This window comes from Mustela erminea, chromosome 4 (assembly GCF_009829155.1).
Source record: "Mustela erminea isolate mMusErm1 chromosome 4, mMusErm1.Pri, whole genome shotgun sequence".
Classification (NCBI taxonomy): Eukaryota; Metazoa; Chordata; class Mammalia; order Carnivora; family Mustelidae; genus Mustela; species Mustela erminea.
Genome location: NC_045617.1, coordinates 127201285 through 127219228, shown reverse-complemented (window position 1 = coordinate 127219228; position 17944 = coordinate 127201285). Strand labels below are relative to the sequence as shown.

The window sequence follows — 17944 nt, the reverse complement described above, 5'->3', positions numbered from 1 at the left end:
CTATAGATTTAACGACTCTGGATACTTCATAAAAGTGAGTTATATACTGTATGACCTTTTGTTTCTGGCGTTTCCTCGGGGTCCGATTTCTTCACATCCTTGCCAGCACTTGTTATTTTCCACTCCTATTTTAAAAATATTATGGCCGCTCTAGTGGGTGGGAAGCGAAATCTCATGTGATTTATTTGCATTTTCCTAATGACTAGTAGGGCTGAACATCTTTTCCTGTGTTTCCTGCCCATTTGAATATCTCCTTTGGAGATAAGTCTATTTAAGTCCTTTGTCCATTTTTTCATTGGGTTGTCTTGTATATTTTTTCCCATTATGTAAGTTATATTTTCCCTTTCTTGGTAGTGCCCTCTGATCCACAAAGGTTTTTAATTTCAGTGAACAAAGCAGTGGCCTTTAGTATATTAAAGTTTATCTATTTTAATAGTTTATCTATTTTTTTATCCATTTTTTAATCCAGTTTATCTATATTTTCTTTTGTTACTCAGACTTATGGTTTCATATGTAAGAGTCATTTGCCAAATCCAAAGTCAGGAAATTTTACAACTATTTTCTCCTAAGATGTTTATGATTTTAGCTCTTATATTTAGAATGTTAATCTGTTCTGATATATATGATGTGACATAGGGGTCCAACTTAATTTTTTTAACTGCTTTTGAATTGAAAAAGGATGTTGATAGTAGATAAAAAAGATAATATCTAAACAAGTGATAAGGTGAAAAATTATATAATTGGGGTATATATATATATATATATATATATATATACACACACACACCCCAAATCCATTCCATGAAGGACACCATGATCAGACTAAAAGAAGATATTATAAAAAATCAGTAAGGAATTAACACTAGAGTATACAAAGAAATCCTGCAAATCAAAGAGAATAAGACAGTCAATTAATAATCAGAAAAATACAAATGAAATACTATGAGCTACTGCTCTACATCCATCAGATTGGTGTCAGAAAGTTGAATACTGTGCAGTGTCATCCAGGAAGTAGGGAAATTTAGGAGCACTTGTGGGAACAGGAACATTTGGCCAAGTTAGGAAGCATTCTGGCAGTGAACTCTATTGGTGTCTTCTCTGGGCTCCAGCAGGCTTATTTCTGGGTGTGTGGCCCAGTGATGTCATGGCACAGGCCCACAGAGGCACGGTCAAAAGGGTGTTCACTGCAAGGGTGTTCATTTATGTTGACAATGAGTTGGAAGCTATCTGAGTGTCCCTCTCAGTGGGAATAGATAATGAATACGTGGGCATACTTTGTGATATTATGTAGGAGTTAGAAACTAAAGTGCACAGTAGGTGGACATTAAGTCTTATGGGCAGATGATGTTTAGTAAAAAAAATAAATATATACACACACACACATATACACAATATATATATATATATACACACACATAGTTTAACAACTTACAAGTTTTACTTATGTAAATTAAACATGTTTACAGTATATATTATATAAGAATATATACCTGTTGTATTTCTTTTACTGCTGAGAAACTTTTCATAAATTTTGTTATGATATTTTATTAGTGAACAGGGGTTTTTTATTCCTTTGGTCAAATCTAGGTTTTTCCTTAGTGATTTTGACACTGCTTTCAATTCTTAAAAATACTTTCCCATTGAAGCCAGTTCATCACCTATATTTTCTTCTAAACTGTTATGTTTTTGATAGATTTAACTGTGTAATCCATCTGACATTTGTTTTTGTGTTGTTGACATTCGAGAGAAAATATTATTGTATTTATTTACAAATGGCCAATTTCTCACTTGTAATAATAATTAAATAGTCTGTTTTTCCCAGCGTTCATGTGATTTTTCTCAACTTCATTCTTCAAGGTAAACATCAGAATACTTTTGCAATTCTCAAAATAATGTTTTTAACTTTGGTATTTTTTGGAGGGATTAGTGTGACATTAAACATAAATCCAGGGATAAATTAATCTATTTACAGAATTTAGTCTTGTTTGGGAAGATGTGAGGAGTCTCCATTTATTCAAATACTTTTTTATATATCTTTGTTTCTCTCTATATATATGTATATAGAGAGAGACTGAGTTTTGTTTTTCTTATGGTTATTTTTAATTTTTATTGTGATTGTAATAATTTTATTTTTAAAGATTTTATTTATTTGACAGATCACAAGTAGGCAGAGAGGCAGGCTGGGGGGCCGTGCGTGGGTGGGGGGAGCAGGCTCCCTGCCGAGCAGCCTGATGTGGGGCTCCATCCCAGGACCCTGGGATCATGACCTGAGCAGAAGGCAGAGGCTTAACCCGCTGAGCCACCTGGGCGCCCCTCGTAATAATTTTAAGTGAGGACATTTTTCCCTGGTTATGGGTGACATATAAGTTAACAATTAAAGTTTAATACATACTAAAGAGAAACACTATTTCTCCCTCCTGCTACTAAGTACCTCTGACACCAGTTGTGTAGGTTTTCCACACCAAGCAATTTCTCCACTTCTCAGGGACACCAATTGGGTGCCTTACAATTTTACTCTTTGAATTTTATTTTTTCTGCAACAGGAGAAGAATTTAATTCATTTATATTGTGCAATACTTTGCAGAACATTTCTTTAAATTGTGGAAGGTCTATGTGCAGTTCCTGAAAAGATCATGAAAATGAATTAAGCGAAAAATACAGCTTACAGTCCAATGTGCCTAGCATGATGCACACATTTATATGAATAGACCCTGTATGTCTACATGTAAATTAATGTTTGTGAGTCTCAGAGAAAAGGTTTAAAAGGCTAAGCCTTCACTGCTAACAGAGGTTATCTCTGGGAAAGTTTTGGAGGGGGAATGGGAGGAAAACTTATAGTTTTTACTCTCTCTGTCTCAATGTTATTTAATGCTTCCGCTAGGAAAATCTAATCCTGTGATCTGCACGTAATTCAAAGGAAGAACTCTAGGATATAACCCCATGTGTGATTCTGAGTGACATGGTTTTGAAACTGGAATAAAATCCACATGAATAGTTTTAAAATATTTTATTCTTGGCTTTTAGAAGAAATTTTAATAAGAATGTCAGTCAAATAAGTACCTTCCTCTTTTCATGAATAAGGTTCATTTCTGGCTTTTTAAAAACTGACTTCATATACTTTGCCCCTATATTTCTGAGGGTTATGTGGATGAGGATGGGCAGTTTCACACCGCCTTTAAGACAAAGATTAAACTCCCTCTTAGGGCCAACCAGTATGGAACTGGGTTGTGCTCCCGCCAAATGTACATGGCAATGCCCACACCAACCCACCAGTACCACAGAATGTGATTATGTTGAAACATCGAGCCTTTAAGGAAGTCATTAAACTTAAATGTGGTCAGAAGGGTGTGGTCCTAATCTGACATGATAAGTGTCCTTACAAAAAGAAGAGGGCAGCTGGGTGGCTCAGTCCGTTAAACATCTGCCTTCAGCTCTGGTCATGCTCTCAGTGTCCTGGGATAGAGTCCCACATCAGGCTCCCTGCTCAGCCGGGAGTTTCCTTCTCCCTCTGCCTGCTGCTCCCCCACTTGTGCTCTCTCTGACAGATAGTCTTTTAAAAAGAAGAAGAAGAGATACAAGGACAATCAAGCAGAGAAAAGGCCAGCCATCTGCAAGCCAAGAAGAGGCCTCAGGAGAAACCAGGCCTGCTGACCTCTTGATTTCTGCCTGACTTCCAGCCTCCAGAACTGTGAGAAAGGAATGTCTGCTGTGTAAGCGCCCACCCAGTCTGCCGTATTTTATTATGGCAGTCCCAGTGGGCTAATACAAGACGCTTCCTAATTTTACCCACTCTCCTGTCCATCCTTTGCCTTTCTCCAAGGATAATCCTCAACTCTAGCCTGACTAAATTATTTTTACTTTCCTGACGATTCCATGCTGTCTTTCCTCTTAGGTTTCATGCTTGCCCAGGCTACCTCTAAAGCCTTCCTCCCCACCCCTCCCCTCTCTGCACCTCCCTCAGCCCTAACTCCCCATCGGCAGTTAACACTCACTAATTCTTGTGGGTGAAATACTCTGCCTGTGTGTTTAATTCTCTGAAGCTGAGGCATTTGGTGCACTGAATATAAATGAACTCTTCACCAACCAGCTCCTGGAGGGCAGGCGTGTCCCACAGCTGGACTCCCAGCACTCAGCACCTAGCTACACAATTTACACGAGGCCTAGAGCAAAGGTCTCTTGTTTGAGTTTCAGGACAGGACAACAGAGCATGGATCAGGGACAGGGCCTTTGGGAGTGCAGGGTCTTTTGCCAATGTACAGGTCGAATGCTGCTGAAGCTGGTGCTTCCCGGACAGCCCCAGGCACACCAGGCCGGTAACCTGGAAACGTTGTTCTGCCAGTGATGTGTCCTTGTTTTCTTTAAACATTAAGGAGGGTCTCTCGCCGAAAGTTTCAGGCGAATAGAGCTGGAAGGCGAGGGTAGCTAGGATCTGAAACTCCATGTCTCCAAGGAAGGATGGTTTATTGATGCCCAGACCCCGCGCCACCACCCTGGGACCCCCAGCGTGGGTGGACAGGATGAACTGGTATTACGTATGGGAAATGCCTGGAGTGAGGAGCTGGGATCGGATGCGGTAGAGGGGAGAGCTGCTCCGCGGTGTGGACCAGGTATCCGGGTGTCCAGCCAAGCCCCGGTTCCGCCCTCCTCCCGCCCCGCCCCGCGCCCACCCCGCGCCCACCCCGCGCCCACCCCGCCGCCCCGCCCCCGCCCTAGCCCCGCCCCTCTCAGGCCCCAGCCCCGCCCCTCCCGGCCTCGCCCTGTCCCCCGCACCCCTCCCCCTGTCCACGGCCCACCCCTCCCGGCCCCTCCGAGTTTGATGGGTTCTGTCCCCGCCCTCCAGGCCCGAGCCTCTCCTTCCCTGACTCCCCACTGCCCTCCTCCCCTGCTCCCCTCAGTCACCCGGCGGAGGCCCCATCGCTGGAACCGGAAGAGGAGGGGCAAGAGCGGCAGGACGCTTTAGAGGTGGGGGAGGGGGATCTGTGGGATTGATAGCGCTCTCAGTGGTCGGCTGACTCTTGCGGGTGTCCTTGGAGAGCCCTGGGGTGCTGGGAGAGTCATTCTGGCTTTAGGAGAAGACAGGAAAGGACCACCAGGATCCAGGCATCTCGTGGATTAGAAAACAAGGCTGTTTTGTATAGTAACTAAACAGTTGCACCAGCAGGGACAAGACCTCAGTGTCCATTTTCTTAAGGCCAAGGCTTCTGATTCCAATTCAGAGAGAACTGCAGAGTAGATGCTGAGAAGGATCAGGAGGGCAGGCTCTGAGAGCCAGGATGTTATGTCCTTCTATGAGCACTGATTTTAGATATTGACTGTATAGGACGTGGAATTACTCATTAACTTGGGGAGAAGCCCAATGAGGCTAATCTTTAACAAGCATGCGGCAGTATGGTCTCATTGGTTGTGTTTGGCCAGCATTTATTCTGATTGTCCACTGCCGAGGATATTCTCACTGTAAAGACCTATTTTAGCCAGAACACTCCCATCCAGGTTAAACAGTTTAACCCTTAAACTGTCCCTGCCCCCCCTCCCCGAGGGAACTTACTCAAAACAAGTCCCAGAAACCAGCCCCAGGTAACAAAGCCCAAATACAAGGGTGGGTCAGGCCAGGTGGAGACATCCGATCAGTGGGGGGATGCATACTGTCTCCCTAGTTACCAAGGAGTATGGGTCCCGCCCTCTGGACACCTTTTGGGTGCCAATTCTGACCAAGGTGATAGGCTAATTCAAATATCTACTAGGGTAAATTGTAATTCAATTGGTCAATGTGCAGCTTTCTCTGTGTGTTACAATTTCATTGGCCACCTATGTGTGGCCAGGCCCAACCGCATAGCCTTTGCCCTTAAAAGCTAGTCTATGAAACAGAGAGAGGTTGCCCTCTCTGTAAAAGATGTGGCCCTGGCAGGTTAGTTTGATTCTTGATGCTTGGCACGGAATAAAGCTGTGCTTGACCTTCACTTCATACAATCTCGCTCCTTTAATCACGGACCCATTATTGGGGGACCTAACACTCATCACCACCCTGGGGCCTGCCCTCTGGCAGATGAGCTCTATGACTCCCTCCACCCCAAGGAAGAACCCTCTTTTTGGTCAGTGGGCCCTTCTAGAGGTAAGCCGAAGATGGCAGCCAGGTTTGGGTTCCAAAGAGAGAGCTCTGTGCTCCTTTCAGGCCAGAGCTTGGAGAAGCAGAGCTCCCAGGCAGGCTTCTAGGTCAACAAAGCCGAAATGGAGGCAAGGGCTGGGAGGGACTCAAGACCAGCAAGAATAAGAATTGGGACAGGGTTCTGGACTTACCTAGGGCAAGGAGAGGAGGGCCTTGGCATGACAGGAGGGTCCTCTGGTGTCCACCAAAAGGCCCTTGTCTGGGAGACCTCTGGCTGGGGGCCAAGCAAAACTCTGCCCCTGAGTTGCCTGAAATTTCCTAAGTCAAGATCTGCAGGGCAACGTTTGACCAGGCAAATGTATTAGCAGAGTGCAAAGGCAGCACAGTGGTGAGGCGCCCGAGTTCTGCACCTGGACAGCCGGGCTGTGACCCTTATTGTGCCACTTGCTGACTAGACTCCCTTAAGTGACTGCAGTTCTCCAGCCTGACTGCCTCATCTGCAAGGATGCCTGTCTCAAAGGATTCAGGTGGTATACTTGGGACAATAGGGAACTGACAGTAAGGGCTTGATGAATGTTAGCCTCTGTGCCTGTTTCAAGTTAATCAGGTTGTTCTCTTCCTGAGGAAGGGGGCCATTCGTGGGGGCCCTGCCGTAGGGGACCATCTTCGGACAACCAGAGGCAGCAAAAGGGAGGGTCCTGAGTGGTGGGCTGGCAGGGGAGAAGCGTGATTGGGAGTGAAGGGGCTAAAAGGAAGTGATGATTTAGGTCTGACAGGCGTTCTTCCCTCCTCCCTGTCAGATGGCCTCTGGGAGCTGCCACTGGCATTGCTCCCTCTCTTGGCAAGCTTAACCCCCTGCTTCACTGCTGCCCAGCTTTGCCTGGCCATCACCCTGCTTTGCAGAGTCCTCTGTGTGAGAGGAGAAAAGAGAAGAGGCAGCTTCTCTAGCACCCCCTTGTCCTCCACATCCCTGGGCTGTACAGCAGCCAAGCTTCTCCTCCCCTCCAACTCCTGAACACTCTGCGGGCTCTACTGAGAAGCCACCTGTCTTTGAGGCCAGCAAACTGTTGAACACACAAAATACATTTCTCTCTGTGTTCTGGTTCCAGATCCCCCCACTGCTGTTGCCCTCTCAAGCAAATGGCACCGTTGCTATCCAGATTTTAAAGAAGCTGTGTGTGTGTGTGTGTGTGTGTGTGTGTGTTTTCCTCTCCTGAATGTCTCTTCTGCTTTGGTCATGCTTTTCCTGGGGGCAAGGGGAAACACTGCTGTCCAGATGCCCAGAGGTCTCCACTGCAGATGGAGGAGGAATTGTGTTGTAGTCATTAGAATTATTTGCCAAAAGTTTCTGGGCTTTCTCCCTTTTTGCACTTGGCAGGATTGTTTTCTCTGGCTCCCTTGTGGGGCCGTATGACCCATTCTGGCTACTGGGTTATGTGTAGAAGGGACACACATGGGAATATTAACTGACAGTTTGAGGTCCGCTAGAATTCCTTTTGTTGTTCCAGCATGGCATCAGCAACATTTCAGATGATGGCTCCTCCACTGACTGGGAGCTGCACTGCCCCTGCCCATCTGTAATGGACATACAGCCTGAACATTGAGTGACTCTTGGTTATTCCAAGCCATGGAGATTTGAGGGATTATTTGTTATCACAGTGTAACCAAGCCTATCCTGACTGATACAATCAAACATTGTTTTTTTCCCCACACCTTCATAGAGCTGCACATGAGGACCTCTGCCAGTGCTGTTGGAATGAAAAAGAAAGTGAAAAGTGTAGTAGGACCATGAAGATCTGTGGTTACTTCTTCCTTGGCTCACTTTCCACATAAACCCAGAGATGTTGTTTTGTGGGAAGATCTGGGGCTTGGAGAGAGTCGATCAGCTTTAAAGTCCAGGCTATGCCTCTGATCCATTAAGGAAGCTTTCCTAAGTCATATAACTTTTCTGAACCTTATAAAAGATAATATCAGCTTGGCTTATAGTCACAAAACACAGAACATTTGTAAAGTAATGAAATATGTATGTGAAAGTGCTTTATAAACTGCTAAATAATGTGTATCTAAGCTATAAAAATATTGACTCTGTAATACCCAAAGATTTTTCTAATTCAAAAAACTTCTGTAACTGCATAAGAGTTTATTCAAGAGAACAAATCCAACTTTTACACTGGAAACTCATATTGTACGTGGAGAAAGTGTTGCTTGGACTGAAAAATAGTTCTGAATATGGGCAGAATTATACCCAGACATACAGCTTTATGAGTGTGAGGGCCTCCTGCCTAATTGAAATTGGTGCAGTTTTGAGAGTCCTCTCTCAGGTGTCATCTCTGCTAAGGTGCTCATGTGTCCCAGCTTTTGGATTTGGGAATTCTACTTGGCAAGACTTCCTTGTCCTGCCATTTTGTTTTCCCTCCCCCAGGTGAATAATGTCCTTGTCCCTCCATTACTTTGCAAGTTCCTCTCTGTATATCATGGATTTCTAGAAAGTTAGCACTGGAATGGCCATAGAAACATCTAGCTTAGGGGTTCTTCACACTGGCCACATAGGAAAATCTCCTGGGGAACTATCATCCTATCTAGGCCAGGATATTTTAGTTTTCTTCAGTGTATTCCTTTGCAGTGTTTGAATTTTTATCATAAATGTAGTTTTAACAACCAATATAATTAAATCAATGAAAAGAAAATAATGACATGCACCTTGAAGTTTGCACATAAAATTAGTTCTCCTTGGCCTCCTGGACAAGTGAGGTTGGATGGAACAGTTGTAAAGATAGGTCTATTAAAACAAACATCCCAAGCCTAGCTTCCACTGGGAATTTTTGTTTAGTTATTTTAGGTTGATGCTTCAACATTGGTATTTTTAAAAACCTTTATGTGCTATCAGAGTTGAAACATATAGATCTAATCCAGTGGTTCTCCAGAGTGTGGTCTTGTATAAGCTGCTGGGGTCCAGCCTCAGCAAGTCCAGGGGTCCCCAAAGGATTGACAGTGTTGGCAAGAGGAATGAGAGATCCACTCAACAGGTTGTCTTCAGCAATTGGGCATCTCTAGTTTATTTGATCGGTACACTTCTTATATAGGCACTGTCTATGGTTACTTCAGTACAGAAGGTTTTTTTACAGTAAGTAATGGGAAAAAAAGGAACAAACACAGATTAGTAATAAGTAGCTATATAGAGAGGAAGGGTAATCATTGTTCTTAACCTTTAGTAGTACAACAGGAAAAGATTATATTTAAGGCACACTACATTCCGATGTGGCCATAAAATAGTCAAGGACTTAGTGGTCTGATTACAAGATACAAGTAGGTCCTTGGGGTCCTGTGAAGGCAGAAACATGGTGGTTTTCTTTTTTGTTTGTCTGTTTTTTTTTTTTTTTAAGTTATCTAGTCTTTGTTGCCTGGAGTCTGGAGATAACTGATGATTTTTCTAGGCTTGTTCATGTGGAGCCATGGCTCTGAAGTTTTTATGCTCCCAAGTCTCTAGCCCAGGAGAGTTGGTCATGGGTATCTAGTCTAAGGGAGAGATATCAGGTCAGCAGAGATGGCAGGAGCCGTGCAAACCAGGCCTTAACCCTGAGAGGCTTGACCATCTATCAGGGCCTCAGCGGCCCCCAACAGATCTAGTCCAGTGGTTCTCCAGAGTGTGGTCTTGTATAAGCAACACTGCAATCACCTGGGAATTTGTTAGAAATGTACGTTCTCTTTTAAAAATTTTATTTATTTATTTATTTGAGAGAGAGAGGCAGAACACACATGAACAGGGGTGGGAGCAGAGGGAGAGGGATAAACAGACTCCACACTGAGCGTGGAGCCCAATGCAGGCCTTGATCCCACAACCCTGAGATCATGACCTGAGCCAAAATCAAGAGTCAGACTTTACTGACTGAGCCATCCAGGTGTCCCAAAATGTAAATTCTTGCATACTCCATGCCAGACCTTAGCAATTTTGAGAATGAGGTCCCTCCAAGTGGTGGTAATGTTTGAGAACCACTGATCTAGCCCAACACCTCATGCCACGGGTATTGATGAACCGGAAGTTCAGAGATTAATAAGCAAGTTGATGTCACTTCTAGTTCTAGGCAAGGTGCAGTAACAAGTATTGGACTTGTCCTCCCATTGTAGTTAACCATAAAACTGGACAATATATATGAACTAGCTGCTTTCAGGAATTGAGTGGACAGTGCAAGGCTGTGATCTTTGAAAGATGGGCAACATGTGAGATGGGGTCTATATCTACCTGAGTGCACTTCCTAAACTGTAGCACAAGGAAGAAGAGCCCAAACAGAAAGGAGTAGTCTCACTGGGTAGAATGAACAAGATCAGAGTCTAAGGTTGCTGGAGCAGTTGCAATTGGAGGACATCGTGCCACAGAAAAGGGAGAAACACAGAAAAGTAGCCCCAAGACATGCAGAGGAATTTCCTTGAGTCTAACTAAATAGTGAGCTGCAAGATGAGATGAGATTCTGGGAGATTTGGCAGGGAACAGACAGGGTCCTGAGGGCTGAGCAAAGATTCCAGATTGCATGGTCCTGCAATGCAGTTAGACTGCATGTTAGACTTCTGAACTTTCAGAGTTAAGAAACCCTGCTGAACAACTTGGGCATCTGATTGAGAGTCCAGGAAGCCCAGGCCTTAGGACTAGGGTTAATAAATCCCAAGAATAAGGGCTAGTCTAGGACCTTGCTAATAAAGCTTAATTAACCTCAGCAGCATCAAACTGAGCCACCAAGTAAGAATGAAACTCAACTGTATTTGAAGGAAAGCAACATAACCCACAATGTCCAGCACGGAGTGAAAAATTACTAAGTATATGAAAGTGTAAGTAAATATGACCCATAGCCAGTGGGAAAAAGCAGCAAAAAGAAACACACAAAAATCATGCAAATGTTGAAATTAACAGCCAAAGATGGCAATATAACTGTTATAAAAATGTTAAAAGATTTAAGGAATACATGGCATAATGAATGAACAGATATAAAAACCCAACAGAGAAAACACACACACACACACACACACACACACACACGAGAAAGAAAGTCTAGAATTGAAAAGCCTTAATGGGGATCAGACTTTGCCTTAAAAAAAAACCCAAAAATCAATGAATACATTATGACTTTTACTGCTAAATACTTCAGTATGCATTTATTTTTTTAAAAATACATTTTCCAGGCACCTGGGTGGCTCAGTTGGTTAAGGGTCTGCCTTGGTCCCAGGTCATGATCTCAGGGTCCTGGGATCAAGTCCCATGTCAAGCTCCGTGATCAGCGGGAATCCTGCTTCTCCCTCTCCCTCTGCCCCTCCATCCTGCCTGTGCTCTTTCTCATGCTGTCTCTTTCTCTTTCAAATAAATAAAATCTTAAAGAAAAAGACATTTTCCTTCATAATTAAACACTATATTCATACTTACCAAATGAACAATTATTCACTCATATCTAATCCACATTCAAATTTCCCTATGGTCCTGGAAATATATTCTCTTAAAAAAAGATGTATGCATGTATGTATTTATTTATTTATTCATTTATTTAAGAGAGAGAGAGAGAGATAGTGTGAGAGCAGGAAGAAGGGCAGAGGGAGAGAGAGAATCCTCAAGCAGTCTCCTCGGGGAGTGCAGAGCCCAAAGACATGGTGCTCGGTCCCAGGATCCTGAGATCATAACTGGAGCTGAAATCAAGAGTTGGTCACTCAACCAATTGAGTCACCCAGGCATCCCTGGAAATGTCTTTTATAGCTCTTTTCTTCTCCTGAGAATCCATTCAAGGGTTTGTTATCAAATTTCATTATTATATCTCTTAAAACTCTTTTCATCCAGGACAGCTTCTCTGAACACCTCATCTCCTTCATTTTCCCAAATATTGAGAAAGAAGACATCATTCTTGTGTCATGTCCTGCAAACAAGATTGCTATTGATACTCATCTTAGTTGATTTCAGCTTAAATGGGATTTGGAAAAAAAAAAAGATACACAAAAGAAACATTTTCTGGAACTTTATAACTTTAGCCCCTAAAGCAGCTAGCAATGTCCTACCTACAACATTTCATTTAATCAAATATCACATAGGCTTTGTTCAATGTCCATAAATACAGTTTTATAGTCAATCTTTCCACCTTTTCTTTATATCTTCTCCTTCTCTTATACTGTCATGCATAGAGAGTCTTCTTGGCCCTAAAATTATATAAATATTCACCTATATTTTTCTTAAATATAAGTTTTAATAGTTTTATTTTTTATATTAATAAAGTTTTAATAGTTTTATTTTTTATATTAATCTATTTTGGAATTTATTTTAGACTAAAATATGAGGAACCAAATTTTTAAGCTAATAGGTTTTGTGTTTATTAAATATAGTGACGATATTAGTTAATTTGGTTTTATTGGACAAAGACATGGTAGGAGTCCTCCAAAACACCTCCATCTGTAACTCTGTCTTGAGGAACAAGTCAATGTGCATGGCTAGAGTGTTGAATAAGACCTTTGCCTTCTCCATTGGTCCAATGGTCATGATTGCCTAGTTACACCTGTTTTATTTTAGAATGAGAACAGATGGGGCCCAGGACACATCAGCAGATGGGGTTCTCAGACCCTGTGTAAATGAGTTGCAGACCCAGGTCCTGGAGCTGCCCCATGTCCCTGCGGGGCTGAGCATGGCCATTCTGCTCCCTCCTGTCAGCATCAACGGGGATCTAAATGCTGTGAGTCATTGCTCATTGTGCTCTCTACATCCACTTCTAAAATATACCCTTCCCAGCACCAGTTTAAAAATGGTTTAAAAATTCAGTGTAACAAGTTGTGACAGAGCAAGGACAACTCGTTTTCTGAGATGTTAGGATCCCCTCCTGCTTGGGAGTGGGGGGGGGGAGGGGAAGGGCCTCATTAGTTTGCAAAACTCCAGAGCAAGCCATCCGTACTGAGTGTGACAGGTATGTCGTCCCTGGAGCTGGGCAACCCTGTGGCCTGGCCCTCTGGTGGAGGCTGAAGCATTGTTGAAATGGAACTGTGAGGAACATAGAATTCTGACATGGTCCTGTTGTGCGGGGTTGGAGGGGGTGGTTAACCACATATGAAAGAAAAAGCAAGTCTACACGTAATACAATGTATTACAATGTAATAAATGTAATACATTACTACAATGTAGCACACGATAACTGAATAGGTATAGAGTACTTTAGCAATCTAGAAACCACTTTTGATCCATTTGTGTATTTGATTTTTATAATAGCTCTAGGCCACAGGCAAAACCATTTCATTTTTTGTAAGGTTTTAATTATTTTTTTGACAGAGAGAGAGAGAGACAATGAGATTAGGAACACAAGCAGGGGGAATGGGAGAGGGAGAAGCAGGATTCCCACTGAGCAGGGAGCCCGACATGGGGCTTAATCCCGGGACCCTGGGATCATGACCTGAGCCGAAGGCAGATGCTTAACGACTGAGCCACCTGGACTCCCCACAGTTATCCTCATTTTACAAATGAAGAACTTAGGACAAAAAGGTTTAGGAACTTTTCTTGAGATCGCAGAGTTGGTTGGTGGCAGAGCTGGGACTCAAACTTAACAAGAGAGGAAGATGGAGCTTATTTAAAGAAAACCACAGGCCCCAACGTCATCACTTCGCCTGAGTCCCCAAATCCGGGCTTAATACCTAACTTAGTTATGGTTTCAACCCTCACCAGAAATACTGTCTAATCAGACCAGTCAGAAAATTTTCCATCCAAGGTGAGTCTGGCAAAGGGGTTCTCCCTTCCCAGAGCAGGATGAGCTCGCGTGCTTGATAAGACTCCTTGCTTTTCTCTTGAAGGGGAAGAGATCTTGCCCAGAACCATCTTTATCTTTTGCTAGCACTTTCTTGCCCCACCTTCTTTCTACAAAAACCTTCCATTTTGCAGAACTTCTTAGCGCACCCCTCTACATGCTACATGGGGTGTTACTGATTGATGAATCATTATAGAAGGCCAATTAGAACTTCAAATTTTCTTGTTTGAGTTTTTGTCTTTTGACAATGTTAAACTCAGACTCAAGGAAAAGGCTGGTGGGCTGAACAGAGAGGGCATTCTAAGCCTCATGATGGGCAGGGGCAAAGGTGAGGAGAGAGAATGCTCATCAAATGGTCACAGAAGGGACAGACAGAGAGGAGACAGGGAACAGAGCAGTGAGGGCTGGAGCCATCTTTAATCTGGGCTTAATTCCAGGCCTTTGTTTTCCATCAGTACAATAACATAATTTTGAAGGCTGGAGCACTGTTCAGTTCTGTTTTCCCAGAACCTAAGCTGATTCCTGGCAATTTCATCGAAACTGTGCTATAAATGTTTGTGGTAAAAACAGCGGAAGGCCTGGGTCAAAGAATGATCTGGCAGGCAGCAGCTAGTTGGGTGTTGGGGGAGAGGCAGGGAGGCCTGAACCAGAGGTGGGCATGAAAAAGGGGGACTCCTGACCGGGAGCTTGGCTGGGCTCTGTTTGCTCAAGACGGTGTATTGTATTTTGAGCAGAAAGCTGCCTGCAATCAGCTGGAGTAAATGAAATGAAACCAGACTATTTTTTGCCTACTTGAGTGAGAACTCTCTTTTTCTAACTGAATGGTAAAAGAGAGGGAGGGAGAGTATACAGTTTGGTGTCATTGAATACATCCACCCTGTTGGGTAACCATCACCACCATCCATCCGCAGAACTTTCCCATTTTCCCAAACTGAAACTCATTAAACACTGTGCCCATTGAACACTAACATCCCCTCCCCCCTTCCCCCAGTCCCCAGCAGCCCCCCAATTCCACTTTCATTTCTTCATTCTACTGTTCATATGAATTCAACTACTCCAGGTCCCTCATATAAGTGGAATCATACAGTCTTTGTCCTTTTGTGACTGGCTTTGTTGGCTGAGCATAATGTCCTCAAGGTCGAATCCATGTTGTAGCATCTGTCAGAACTCCTTCCTTTTTAAGCCTGAATAATATTCCGTGGTCTATACACACCATATTTTTTCAGTTATCCTTCTGAGGACACGTGGGGTATGTCCACTTTTTGGCTGGTGTGAATGATACTTCTCTGAACACGGGTGTGCAGATCCCTTTTTGAGTCTGTTTTCAATTTTTTGGGGTACATACACAGAAGTGAAAATCCTGGATCATAGGATAATTGTATATTGAATTTTTTGAGGACCCATCATACTGTTTCTCACAGTGTTGTGCCAATAGCACTCGAAGGCTCCACTTTCTCCACATCACCCAAGAACATTCTTTGAAAAGGCATTTGTGCTCCTCCTTTGCTCATTTTTTCAGTGATCAGGGGTCCCTCCATTTTGACCTGTTGCATACAACTGCACACCTCCCTCCAGGGCCCAGGTGACTGATAGGAGCTGATGTCAGGGTACTTGGGGACTGGTACAGTTTCCAGGCCTTGGCATGCCAGGCAAGAGAGCCCAGGACTGGGAACAGCTTCCTCGAATTTCAACTGTTGACATTATTTTCTAATGTCCAGTCACAGAGATAGATCCACTGAAAAGATGGACAGTACTTTAATTATAAAATTTGAGCTCATGTCCCATAAAAGAAGCCATATAATAATGCCGTATTTATAAATCCTATAGTTAACTTGGGGTAACACCAAATAGCATTGCATTTTTAAAAGCATCCATTTATTAAATACAAAATTTTAAAACATACCATAATGTTAGTATTTCTTAATTTTTTTTTTTTATTAACGCTGGAGACTCAAAAAGTGATACTGGCCTGAGCCTTGTCTGAACCTCCGTGAAGCAGCCTTACCTCATGGACAGAGGACTTTGTGATGCCACAGTCCTGGGTAATTCCACAGGGAACCAGTGCAGACCTGAGTGACTGGCCCACCATCCGGACCCTAGGGCTCGCTCTGCTTTTCTTCCAGGTGAACAGTGAGCTTACACATGTCAAGCTTAAGTGAATGAACAAAGCCAGGAGCAACGGACAACAAAGAAAACTGCACTGTGGGGTCTGTTCTTGGCAGTTGGGGAACTACCAATGCTTTTGATGATCCCAAGCCTGACTTCTCTGGAATCTTGTCCAAGACAGAAGTGTCACTATCTAAGTTTGTGCACAGGTCCTCTGTGGAGGTCAATCAGGGAGGCACAGGAGTGGCTGTTGTGAGCACTGTGGTGGTTGAGGTGGCAAAATGCCCAAACCCGGAAGGTTGAATACAGATTACCCATTCCTTTTCCTCATCTAGTACCACAGAGCAAAGAGCAACCTGCGGAAGGTTCTCCTCTCCCTAAGCCAATTCCTTCGGGTTGCTGTGCTATATTCTTCAGTTTCCCATGACAATAGCCATGCAGTTGACCTCAACCCCACAGCAGAGAGAACACCCTAAGAAGCCCATTTGAAATTCTGAGCTCAGAACTTTATCTGTACACTTAAGGTTTATGCTTATGATTTTCAAAAAACTTCAGAATGTTCTGAGGGTATGTTGGAAATTAGAGGAGCAGAATGAGTTGTAACTTGGGTTTAGAAAGAAAATGCCTATCTTCAAGTTTAGAGGAGGAAATAACTCTTTGCAGTTTTCTGCTCAAGGGGTACATCTCCAGTCCCCTGGATGTCTGTCAGCATTCACACCTTCACCTTTCCTTCCACAAAAGAGCAGGAAGGCACTAGCCTTCCAGTGCTTCAACCCATCTACTTTTTTATCTCAGTAGTGACAACTGTCTGCCCTTCACCTCCAGGATAAAGATCCCCGAGACAGATGCCTCTGTTGTTCCACCCTTTTAAACAGCTTGAAAGTGCACTTAAACATCTCTCCTTCTGAGACATGATGTGGAAAGATAAAAGGGCTGGTACACTTTTTGAGAATACTTTCACCAGGAGAACTCTTAAGAGCTAACAGAACTTCCTGACCTGTTGGTTCACTTGACTGGACTCGAGTCCTCTCTCAGGAGAATGTCCCACGTCCCATGGTATGCCTTGTGTTCCATCCTGGTGGGCAGTGTGGTCATACAGCATTACATTCTCAAGAGGGAAGCCCTTGGTCAAGATTGCTGCTTGGCATTGGTTATCTGTTTGTGTTCTCTTTAAGGCATGGGATTTTCAAACATAGCCATACACAGAATAAGAAATAAGGGAATTTTAGGCTGTCTGGACACCCACATAAGCACAGCTGACTGTAATTTATAAGAAACCACAAAGGTGATTTTACAGGGGGAAGGGAACAGTTTTATTTCTTTGAAGTTTCAGACTTTTATAACTGGACAAGAAATTGTGTGAATTTTTTGGAAATGTCAAAAAATGTAAATGTTACCATCCACACAAACTTTCCAATTTCAACATTAGCTGTAAGTACGCTCACTCCCGAGGTTACTAAGCAGCCTCAGTTATTAGGTAGATTGAAGATAATTAAATGAAACTGGGAAAATCAAGGGGGTTTCATTTGAGGAATTGTAACTAGGCATTGGTTTGAGTAACAAGGGGTCTGAGGGACTTTCTCCATGTCTCTCTTGATTCAAAGTAATATTAAATCTTTTTTTTTTTTTAAGATTTTATTTACTTATTTGACAGAGAGAGATCACAAGTAGGCAGAGGCAGGCAGAGAGAGAGGAGGAAGCAGGCTCCCCGCTGAGCAGAGAGCCCGATGCGGGGCTTGATCCCAGGACCCTGAGACCATGACCTGAGCCGAAGGCAGCGGCTCAACCCACTGAGCCACCCAGGTGCCCCGATTCAAAGTAATATTACTAATGAACAATTAAGTAGGTGGATGGTGGGAACAAGTTTCTCATTGTTGGAGTGAGAGAGTTAAAGCACAGAAACCTGACAAACATTACCTCAGTCAGGTGACCAATGTCAGCATCAAAAGTAATATATCATGCTGAGATAACATGTATCCTTGAT

At 43.3% G+C, this 17944-nt stretch overlaps 1 long non-coding RNA gene across 3 annotated transcripts; it reads left to right on the top strand.

Moving 5' to 3' along the window:
* The first annotated feature begins 3565 nt into the window (after positions 1–3565).
* Positions 3566–17567, top strand: LOC116589069. Of its 3 annotated transcripts, none has more exons than XR_004285170.1 (4): positions 3566–4607; positions 4896–4962; positions 12639–12798; positions 15804–17567. It is a non-coding gene; the product is annotated as an uncharacterized LOC116589069 (long non-coding RNA). The 3 variants fall into 3 exon arrangements; XR_004285168.1 differs by having other exon boundaries at positions 4841–4962; XR_004285169.1 differs by lacking the exon at positions 4896–4962 and having other exon boundaries at positions 3566–3710.
* Positions 17568–17944: the final 377 nt, after the last annotated feature.